Below are 12117 nucleotides of genomic sequence, written 5' to 3'. Positions count from 1 at the left end.
GCCCTCCTCCCGTTGGCCCGGCCCCTCCCGTCCCCGTCTCGCTTCAACCGGCCGGGCTCCGAGCCCAGCCCTAAGGCGAACGAATCCAGAAGGGGCGCCCTCGCTCCCCCAGCTAGCCGGCTCCGGCGAGGGCCACTCGAGTTGCCGTGTGCCGGCAGGTCGCGCCGGCTGGGGTGGGCTGCCTGCATCGCTCTCGGCTCCAGCTCTGCCGCCAAAGGCTGTCCCTGCTCCTTCCAATGTCACCTTTAGCGCGCCCCTTGCCGGACCGAAGAACACTCCAGCCTTAAACCCGGCACTGTCCCGGTGTCCCAAAGGAATTCGGTCACGCTCAGAGACCAAGTTATTGGATAACTCTAGGCACATTCTACCTTCCCTCTCCCCCTTCTCAAGTATATCAAGTCCTGATCAATTCTCCTACCAGGATTTCTCTGCTCACAGACCTGAGTGGTATCAATGACGGAGGAAAATGGGGTGTTGGGGGAAGGTGGGGATGCCAACAGCTGAGCCCTACGACCAAACACCTGGCTCCTTTATAGCTGTGCACAGCCAAGGAAACCTGAGCCTCCTTGGACCAGATGAAAAGCATGGGTATTTCAAATCTCAAATAGAAAATACTAGAGAAAAGTAGCTCACAATCCCGTCGTCCATGGCCTTTGGCTTTCAGAAAAGCCACCTGGTCACCTGGTGATTGTTAAACAAAGAAAGTACAAAGGGCAACCCAGGAAACTGTCCACCAGAGGCAGCTGCGTCTCTGAAGGGGTCCAATACTCTGTTCTCTTTTGATGGCCATTCTCTGATTTTATGAAGGAAAAAACCATCTATTAAAATTCGGAATCCCTGTCGGACCATGTTGTCAATATATATGGCAAAACTTATGGAAAAGTTATTTTACCCTTTACACAAACAGTAAGTGAAACCAACACCTGATGTATGGAGATCTGGCACTAAAACCTTGAGCTGAACCTTAGGCTTACTTAGGGAATCAGACTGGTCCTTGGCAAAAATGAGAAGTGAGCTGAAGCCTGTAATCGGAATTAGGTAACTAAAAGACCTTTCTCTGGTAAAATGCTTTACACTTCATTTCTCACTTCAACAAAGGCTGCTGATCAATTCTGCCCACTCAAATCCAAAAGACTCTGCCCATCTGTAAACTGAAAGGGGTGGGGAGGCAGACTAGGTTGTGTCTTGACACCCTTTCTAATTTTAGTATTTTTTAGTTCTAAAACTTTTAGAGGCACTGCCCCAGAATCCTGTGTCCTCTTGGTCCTATACTGCCAAGACACTAGAAACCCTGTCCTATGAGAACAAACAGTACAAGAACCAATAATGTTAGACCTAGAGAAAGTTCTAGGAGATGTAATTAGTATGAAGTATCTGAAGGGCTGAGACGTGGGAGGAAGGAAATTTGTTTTGGATGTCTCCTTAAGCTGGCACACTAAGATCTAAGATTTAAAACCAACAAAGAGCTTCTCACGGCTATTCAAAGAATAGGGTGTCCCCTAAACTGGTGACTTTCCTTATCCTGGAGGTGTTTGAGCAGAAATTCAAGCAATCATTTGGCAGAGATTTGGGAAAACAGATTTACAAATCTTCTGCAGTTTGTTCAGATGAATTTTAAAGTCATTTCTAACTCTGATACACCATAATCCTAAGGACTGATAGCTTACAGATCTGATACTTAACAGTTTAGGGAATCCAGGTTTTAATTTTCCTTTAATTATTCGGCACAACTGGAAAAACTCAGGGAAGGAAAGATCAATTTGACTAGCAAATCTCCCTGGCCAAATACATTCACTTAAGTGTTCAGATATCATAACAGACTGTTTAGCATGCCAGGGCCCCTCTGGTTGGAAGAATCTCAGGAATTCTGGCTCTGGATGAAAGATGGGTGGTTATTCTATTATAAAGAATTTTTTTTTTTTTTTTTTTTTTTTTTTTTTTTTTTTGAGTGAGACTCTGTCTCACTGTGTTGCCTAGACTGGAGTGCAATGGTGCAATCTTGGCTTACTGCAACCTTTGCCTCCTGGGTTCAAGTGATTCTCCTGCCTCAGCCTCCCGAGTAGCTGGGATTATAGGCACACGCCACTGCACCCAGCTAATTTTTTGTATTTTTAGTAGAGATGGGGTTTCACCCCTTGTTGGCCAGGCTGGTGACCTGACCTCAGGTGATCCACTCACCTCAGCCTCCCAAAGTGCTGGGATTCCTTTACTGAGCAGAAATTCCTTTACTGTTTCCTCACCAAGTCAGGTACCAACCAATCCAGCCTATTCTTAAATAATTACCTCCCACATCTATCTACCAATATTCTTACCACTCTCATCAGTGATCCACATAAATAAATAAATGGAGCATTTCTACAACTATGAAATTCAGATTCGCATTACTTATTATCTGTAGTCACTCTCTCTCTAATTAGGGTTTTAGGAAAATAAATTTAAATACACCCTAAAGAGAAATTACATATAGTAATTTAATCCTCCCACCCCACCTCCAAAAAAACCCCAAAACGCAAAGCCAAAGAATGCTCTCTTAGTGCTTTGCTCTTTTTAAAAAATCATCAGTGTGTGTAGAAATAAATCAAGAGAGGAAGCACAAGGTCTCCTCCATGTCTTAATTTTTATCTGTTCATGAGTTTCTCCTTAGTTTAGGTATGTGGAACTCTGCCAATAGCCATCTCAGTGACTGAAATAAATACCTGATACGGCTTTCCACCTCTTGTTGCCCTGATAGCTACAAAAAAAAAAAAAAAAAAAAAAAAAAAAAAAAAAAAAAGCATCTGTTCATTTCACATGCTATGTATAACCTTTTTAAAAGAGAAATACAGGGAGCTCCAGAGACCCTCTTCAGATATTTCCCCCACTCCTGTAACCACAAATATATGCACTGAAGCCAAATTTCAAATGAGTTTCCAGTTAGTTGATTACAGAGTTCAAAGAATTATCTACTCATTTTGAAATTCCCAAGTACAGAATTTGGTGTTACATTTTCCTTCAGTGAACTTAGAAGAAAGAAAAATCCTGGCCCTTCCAGCTCCTTTCCGCAGTCTTCCTAATGAAAGACAGCCGGGTGGAGTCTCCTCACACCCTAACATAGCTCCCTTTCCAAGTTTTGGACCTGGCATCCTGCCCTTGTCTGCTCCAGACCTAAAATGCCAGCCCTCTGGGACAGTCTGGAGACCCCAGATTCACACTTCCCTAGATTCTACGATGCCTTTGTGGGTGCTCTCTCCTGGAAGACTACTTCTGACTGGAAGAGGATACAGAGGACTGGTTGGATCTTGCTCATTTTAAATCGACACAATGCCTTTCATCTTAGGATCTTCAGATTTTACAAGCATTACTTAGTAGCAAGTAGAAACTCCACAGTGTTAGTCTGTACCTGTTGGGCATCAGTCACGGCCATCCTTTGGTACTTTTATTATTATAAACATGGCTACAGAGTGGTTCATAAAGCAACACAGCATGACATGAAGTTTGCTTTAAGTGGGATACTAAAGATTTTGATGCTATTTGAGCTCTCATGTACTTGTGAACCCATGAGAAAACTTTCCACACACTCTGCAGGAACTCTATGACCCCTGTAAGCCCTTTCCTGCTTGTAGACTTTCCAAAAGACAGTGTATTAATCCTCTTTTTTAGACTAATGGTTACCAAAACCATGGTGATGACAAAATCATGGGGCTTTGCAGGTTAGAAAAGACCTGACAGAAGGGTGGGAAGAAAGAAGGCAGGAGGTATCACAGAAGGCTTTATGGAGGGAATCACATTTACTCATTAGGATTTCAGATATACAGCGATCGCAAAGACAAATATTTCTAAGTAAAGAGCCAAAGGCAGGACTGTAAAGAAGCAAATTCTGGCTGGGCTCAATGGCTCACGCCTGTAATTCCAATACTTTGAGAAACTGAGGCAGGGGTATCCCTTGAGGCCAGGAGTTCAAGACTAGCCAGAGCAACATTGCAAGACACTCGTCTCTACAAAAAGTTAAAAAATTGGCCAGGCATGTGCATCTGTAGTCCTAGCTACTTGGGAGGTTGAGTTGAGAAAATCGTTTAGCCCAGAAGTTCAAGGTTACAGTGAGCTGTAATTGTGTTAATGCACTCTAGCCTGGCAACAGAGTGAGATCCTGTCTCTAAAATATTTTTTTTTGTTGTTAATTTTTTTTTCTTTTTCCAGACAGGGTCTCACTTTGCTGCCCAGGCTGGGTGCAGTGACAAGATCTTGGTTCACTGCAACCTCCACCTCCCGGGTTTAAGCAATTCTCCTGCTTCAGCCTCCCAAGTAGCTGGGATGACAGACATGCACCACCATGCCCAGCTAATTTTTGTATTTTTAGCAGAGATGGGGTTTTACCATGTTGTCTGAGCTTAAGCGATGCACCCGCCTAGGCCTCCCAACTGCGCTTACAGCAAGCCACCGTGCCCAGCAAAAAAAACTTTTTTATTTTATTTATTTATTTATTTACTTGAGGCAGAGTCTCACTCTGTTGCCAGGCTGGAATGCAGTGGCGCAATCTCGTTCATTGCAACCTCTGCCTCTCAAGTTCAAGCGATTCTCCTGCCTCAGCTTCCCATGTAGCTGGGATTACAGGCACACACCACCATACCTGGCTAATTTTTCTATTTTTAGTAGAGACGGAGTTTCGCCATGTTGGTCAGGCTTGTCTCAAACTCCTGACCTCAGGTGATCCACCCACCTTGGCCTCCCAAAGTACTGGGATTACAGCCCCAAGCCCGGCCCCCCAAAAAAAATTTTAATGAGGACTCTGGGACGGGGTGCTCACTCAACTGTCACTTATATTATCTCATTTAAAAAACCCAAATCTTTATAAATGAAGCTTAGGGTGGCAAGCATACTTGTCCAGAATAATACAGCTAGTAAAAATGAGGAAGAGGGCTGTGAAAGTAATTGCAGAGGAAGAATATTTGGGCTTCACAACTGACCAGAGAGAAAGTAGAGGTTAGAGGGAAAAAAACAAAGATAATGCCATATAGTGTTACTCTTAGGTTACTAAGATCATAGTAGTACTTATTATAAAACAACAGCAGGAAAGAAGAAAATATTTGAATTCATTTATTTTAGAGCATTCTGTATGTGAAATACTAAAAAACGACCCATGTGAAGGTGTCTAGAAGGGCCCCTCACACAAAATAATCAATGTTGGGATAGAGATACAGATTTGGGCCAGGTGTGGTAGCTCACACCTGTAATCCCAGCACTTTGGGAGGCCGAGGCAGGCAGATCACCTGAGGTCAGGAGTTCGAGACCAGCCTGGCCAACATGGTGAAACCCCGTCTCTACTAAAAATACAAAAATTAGCCAGGCATGGTGGCATGCACCTGTAGTCCCAGCTACTTGGGAGGCTGAGGCAGGAGAACCACTTGAACCCAGGAAGTGGAGACTGCAGTGAGCCAAGATCGCACCACTGCACTCCAGCCTGGGAGACAGAGTGAGATGCCATCTCAAAAAACAAAACAAAAACCAACCAACCAACCAACCAAACAAACAAACAAAGAGAGAGAAAGATTTGGAAGCCTTTCCCCATGGAACAGTGAAGAGCTGCCATCTCAGAGGTTGAGTGCAGAGAGAAGAGACAGATAACAGAGTTTCAGGAACCACATATTTAAGAGATAGGAAGACAAACCAAAAAGGAAAGCAGAAGAGCAGCCAGAGAAGAAAATGGAAGAGCACAATGTCCAGAAAGTAAATTAACTTTCAAGAAAGAAGATCTGATATTAAATGCTGCACAATGAAAGAGGAGAACAGTGAGGTAGACAAGGCCACTAGACTTGGCAACTAGGAAGCCAGTGAATATCTAAGAGAGCAGTTTCAGCACAGTGATGGGTGTTGGATCAGATTAGAGGGGGTTAAGGATAAGCAGTGGTGAGAAATAAGTATGGATCCTTCCTTCCTCTTGAGACTACTCTTTTGACTTCCATGACACTGTGGTACCCTGAGGCTATCTTTCTAGCCAGTCCTTTGTCTCCTTAGATTCCTCTTCCTATCCTCTTGAGGCAACTAATTTTACAAGGTTATATCGTTGATTCTCTTCTTTTCATCCATTCACCAAATATTTATTGGGATTTACTATGTGCCCTAAACTATGCCAGGCACTAAGAGAGTGAGTGATGAGGAAGACATAGTCAGAAGCCTACGTTCTAGTAAGGGAGAAGGACATTCATTTTAATCAATTGCATAATTACTCTGAAAGAAAAGCACACCATGCTATGAGAACATGGGTCATGGGCCTCAACCTGGCCTGGAAGCTCAGGGGAGGTTTTCCTAAGAAAGTGATGATGTGGGCCTCCCCCTGGGACTGAGAGTAGTCTTTCCAGTTCCAGAGTGGCATGATCATCACAAAGTTGCTTGGTTATTTCCATGAAAGAGGTCCATGGGTTGAATCACCTCCTCTTTTTTTTTTTTTTTTTTTGAGACAGAATCTCACTCTGTCACCCAGGTGCAGTGATATGGCATGATCTTGGCTCACTGCAACCTCTACCTCCCAGGTTCAAGCGATTCTCCTGCCTCAGCCTCCTGTGTAGCTGGAATTACAGGCGCCCACCACCAAGCCTGGCTAATTTTTGTATTTTTGGTAGAGATGGGGTTTTACCATGTTGGCCAGGCTGGTTTCAAACTCCTGACCTCAAGTGATCTGCCTGCCTTGGTGTAATCCCAAAGTGCTGGGATTACAGGTGTGAGCCACTGCGCCCAGCCCCTGCTCTTGAATATTAGAAAAGAAGGCAGAATAAATAATACACAGAGAAGAGATTTCTAAAAACCATCTCTTTCATTTTGTTACTAAGGAAAATTCTTATCATTGATGACAAAGAAACAAACAGCTTAGGTATGAATTTAAAGAATTAGACCAAAACCAGAGCTTATCCTTTGAGAAGGAATTGCAAGATGACAGAGATATTAAGTGGTTCACTTGATAAATACAATTAATTCAAGATGGAGAAAATCTAAGGCACATACAATTTCTTTGAATTATCTTCTTTCCTTGACTGATATATACACATGACCAAATGTCAAAAACATTAAAAACACATATTTGCTGAAACTGTAAAGAATTAAAGACTTCCTGTAAAACATCTCAATCTGGTAATGAGATTGGCAGACAGATGAATTATATCTGTATTTTAAGCTGCTTGCCTCTGAAACTGCCGATATTTTTCACCTCAGCCCTCAATGTTTTAATTAAAGATTGATTAATATTAAGAGGTGTCTTTCCTAAAGATGCTGACTTAGTAGTTGCCATTGTATGGTAACAAAGGAAGATAACATGGTCTACGATAAAAGCTAATTAGGCCAAAATCCCTGAGATCATTAGAGCTGATCTAATGGGCACTGAGAGGCTGGGGAAGTCACTGAGCTGGTAATGTCTTCTGGTTAATTCTGGTTAATGATTTGAAAATAATATTAATTTGTAGAACATACAAGCCAAGGCCAAAATGGTCTCAGAAAAACCTGCTGGTTGTAGGATTCTGAAAGAAATGCATAAATGAAAAAATTAATGAATAAACATGTATGTATATGTACGTGTACATAAAACATATTTTAAGCTGTGTTGAGTCATGACCTAAACTTGCCTATTACTGCCACTCTAGGGCTAGAAATAAGCCCTACACTATTGTTCCCACAAAAACTGCTCAGGAAGACTGTCCATCCACTTGTTTCATTGTTATCAAACTAATTTTACTTTATCCTCATAATTTCCATTTTTCCAATTTCCAAGAAGAAAAAACCAATCTTCTCTGGTGCTGGGCCTTAGATCAAGTCTTCTGGAGAATGATGATCCCTAGGCACAAAGAGGGGTAACTGTTCTTATTAAAAAGATTTCACAGGCTTGATACAGTGGCTCATGTTTATAACCCCAGCATTTTGGGAGGCTGAGGTGGGTGGATCACTTGAACTCAGGAGTTCAAGACTAGTCTGGGCAACATGGTGAAACCTCGTCTCTACAAAAGATACAAAAATTAGCTGGTTGTGGTGGTGCATGCCTCTAATCCCAGCTACTTGTGGGGGCTGAGGCGGGAGGATCGCTTGAGCCTAGGAGGTTGAGGCTGCAGTGAGCCATGATCATTTGTCACTGTACTTCAGGCTTGAGTGACAAAGTGAGACCCTGTCTCAAAAACAAACAAACAAAAAACAAAAATGAAAAAAAATTCAAAATATTCTAATTTATATGTCTAGATAAGCTTCTTTTTTAAAAAAGCATATTATCATCTAGTGAGCTGAGCACCGAATATAAGTCTAATGCTTTTAGATATGTCACTTCATTTAATTTTCATAAAAATCCTAAAGGTATGATTTACCAATACTTGTATTTTGTAGTTAAAGTAAATAGGATTCAGAGAAGTTAAGTCATTTCCCTCAAGGTCACTCAGCTAGTAAATGATAGAGCCAGGATTCAAACCTGGATACTTCTGACTCAAACTTGTATTCAGTTTTTTTCACTACACCAAACTGTCAACTAATTGAGTAAGTACCAATGACTCTGTGCATAAAAAGTAGCACATTTCTTTCTTAGTTTTGCTCTCTTATACTGAAAAAAGATTATGTTCCCTTAACATATACTAACTAGCAGAGAAGGAAGGAAGCCCAGAAGGAAGATGGAGAGCTGAGGAAATCAGGCTAAGATTAGAATTTCTTCAGGACACACAAGGATACATATCTCAAGTCTTGCAGAGTAGACAGCATTTTGAATCCTAGAGCTCACATGGTTTATGAGAAATAAAGAATGTTCATCCAGTCAGTCAAATATTCTCTCATCTCCAACTATGTATATACCAATATGCTAACTACATTAAGGGACACAAAAGTGAATTAACTGAGGGGATAGGACAAATGGATATAATCAGAAAATGTCAAAATTAGGTAGTAGGTGATAAAAGTCAAGTGAGTTATACATTGTAAATGATTAAGAGATCAGGAGTAGTGAGCCGGGGAGATCAAAAGCCTTTATAAAGCCGGGCACGGTGGCTCACGCCTATAATATAATCCCAGAACTTTGGGAGGCTGAGGTGGGCGGATCACCTGAGGTCAGGAGTTCAAGACCAGCCTGGCCAACATGGCGAAACCCGTCTCTAATAAAAATACAAAAAAATTAGCCAGGCGTGATGATGCGTGCCTGTAATCCCAGATACTCGGAAGGCTGAGGCAAGAGAATCACTTGAACCTGGGAGTCAGAAGTTGCAGTGACCCAAGATCGCACCACTGTACTCCAGCCTGGGTGACAAGAGACAGAATCCATCTCAAAAAAAAAAAAAAAAAAAAAAAAAAAAAAGCTTTATAAAGAAGAGGACTCGAGCTATGACTTCAGAAATCAAATACGTAAAATGTATAAGGAGTGTCTGGGGTAAATGGATGTAGTGGATGGTCTATATAGGAAATACCACTGGAAAGATAGTGGGGATCAAATACGTCCAAGACTGGAAACATAAAAATAGGCTAGTTCTGAAGGATACTACCATTTATCAGATCAGATGGCCCTCGAATTGCTTTGGGGGAAGGATAAGCACTTACAGAAAGAACTGTGAATACAGACAGAAGGTCGGGAAATCATTTTGGAGACCCAAATTTTAGAGGGCTATAGCATAATTTATGTCTGTGTTTTTCCCATAGGAACCATGTACATATATGCTAGCTATCCAATCACACTAGCTCTCTGCATTCTTAACAGAGGGTCCTTTGTTCCAAACAGTAAGGCTCAAAAGAAACAGAGTCTGATAAAATCACACTGAGATCAGTACTCCCAGCTGGTGCAAGGGCTAATGCCATTCCATAACACACCCTACAGGAAGCAGCCTGAGATACACAGCTGATTGATTTCCACAGCAGGAGCCTTGTGGCAGTGCGGGGTGGGAACTGGTCAGGCATGGAGAAAATTCTTCAGTCGCTGACTCAGATTAGTTCCCCAAGATCCTGACTCTATCTGTATAAGTCACTCCCGGAAGCAACACTATTTCTTAACTAATTTTCTTTAAAGGAGAGGAAAACCACAGAAGCATTCCCAGGAAGTGGAACTATTTAATCAGTTAACTCTTACTTGTCATGGGATCTGAAGATGGCAAAAATCAAATTCCCTAGCTTTCTAGAAGTAAGCTGAATAATTTTTTCATTGTAAGGGGCCGTCCTGTGTATTGTAGGTTGTTTAGCAGCACTTACTAGATGCCAGTAGCAGCTTTTCCAGTTATAACAATAAAAAATGTCTCTGGGCCAGGCATGGTGGCTCATTCCTATAATACCAGCACTCTGAGAGGCTGAGGTAGGTAGATCATTTGAGCTCAAGAGTTCAAGGCTGGCCTTGGCAACATGGTGAAATCCTATCTCTACAAAAGATACAAAAATTAGCCAGGCATGGCAGCATGCACCTGTAATTCCAGCTACTTGTGGGGCTGAGGCAGGAGGATCACTTGAGACTGGGAGGTCGAGGCTGCAGTGAGCCATGATTGTGCCATTGCACTCTAGCCTGGGTGATGGGAGTGAAACTCTGTTTAAAAAAAAAAAAAAAAAAAAAAAGGAGTGGCGGGAAGTGTGAGTTTCTGCAAAGCTCTGCTTGGTTGACAACCACTGGTGTAGCATAAACTTTGGTGCCAAACAGACCTTCCCAATCCCAACTCTAATATTTACTTGCTATGTGGCTCGAACAAGTTATTTTAACCTCTTCAAGTCTAAGTTTTATTATGTGCAAAATGGGATTTTAAACTTCTGATTTACAGAGTTTTTTTCAGAGATCATTTAGACTCAGATCTTTCTTACCGCATTTACCACTACATCACTACCACTGTAATTCTCTGTATCTGTTTCCCTTACTACACATGGTCTCTGACTTAACAATGGTTTAACTTAAGATTTTTCTTTTTTTATTTTGAGACAGAGTCTCGATCTGTTGCCCAGACTGGAATGCAGTGGCATGATCTCAGCTCACTGCAAGCTCTGCCTCCCGGGTTCACACCATTCTCCTGCCTCAGCCTCCCCAGCAGCTGGGACTACAGGTGCCCACCACCATGCCCGGCTAATTTTTCTGTATTTTTAGTAGAGACGGGGTTTCACCATGTTAGCCAGGATGGTCTACATCTCCTGACCTCGTGATCCACCTGCCTCGGCCTCCCAAAGTGCTGGAATTACAGGCATGAGCCAGTGCGCCCGGCCAACTTAAGATTTTTCAACTTTATGATGGTGAAAGTGATATGCATTCAGTAGAAATCATACGTCAAGTACCCATACAATCATTCAGCTTCTCAATTTCAGTACAATATTCAATAAATTACATGAGTGAGTCAGCACTTTATTATAAAATAGGCTTTGTGTTAGATGATTTTGCCCAACTGTAGGCTAATGTAAGTGTTTGAGTATGTTTAAGGTAGGCTAAGCTGAGCTATGGTCAGTAGGTACATTAAATGCATTTCTGACTTACAGTCTTTTCGAGTTATGATGGGTTTATCCAGACATAATTTCACTGTAAGTCAAGGCACATCCATGCACTGTTAACTAGAGACTATCTGAGACTCCAGTACTCACCACAAGGACTAGCACAGAGCAACTGCTCAGTAAGGATTGGTTAAAAGGAATATAGAATCATTTCCTTTTAGTCCCCATAAAAGGATCCATAAACCATCACCATGTGTAGCAAAGATCCATATTTCAAACGACAGGACTCGTGGTAGAAAAAGAGTTTATGACGTCCTAGAGAGTAAGTGTATCCTATTAACCTTCTGCAGCCAATAAGAGAGATTCATAGTTGAAAAGCACTTAGTGGTGGCAAAATAGGGAGGGTGCACATTCTACCCATAGCTGGGTTTTTCCAACTGGGACAGCTGAGACTTGTGAAGAGTCCATTCAGCAGGAGACAGCCCTTTACAGTGATGGTTTGGTGCAGTGACCTGACATGACTCCCTGTGGAACTCCTTTTATTCCTAGTAAACCAGCAACTCTAACAATAAACGGCCCTTCAAAGAAACTCATCATACTTCTTAGAAGCTCATAGCTTATCAGTGAGCTTGAAAGTGCCCAGGATATTTTTCTGAAGCTCCAGAACCAGCCTAAGGCTGAGACCATTTACCATTCATTTCTAGGCACAGTGAGGATCAGTCCTGTTCTGCAAGTCTGTGCTTA

General features: G+C 42.1%; 1 protein-coding gene across 18 annotated transcripts in view; it reads right to left on the bottom strand.

Moving 5' to 3' along the window:
* Window positions 1-12117, bottom strand: part of LOC104675570 (microtubule-actin cross-linking factor 1) — a 392257-nt gene that overhangs the window by 80647 nt on the left and 299493 nt on the right. The gene's annotated exons all lie outside the window — the stretch shown is intronic.

Source organism: Rhinopithecus roxellana, chromosome 12, assembly GCF_007565055.1.
Source record: "Rhinopithecus roxellana isolate Shanxi Qingling chromosome 12, ASM756505v1, whole genome shotgun sequence".
NCBI lineage: Eukaryota > Metazoa > Chordata > Mammalia > Primates > Cercopithecidae > Rhinopithecus > Rhinopithecus roxellana.
Note: the sequence above shows the minus strand (reverse complement) of the source record. Positions and strands in the feature narration are given on the sequence as shown.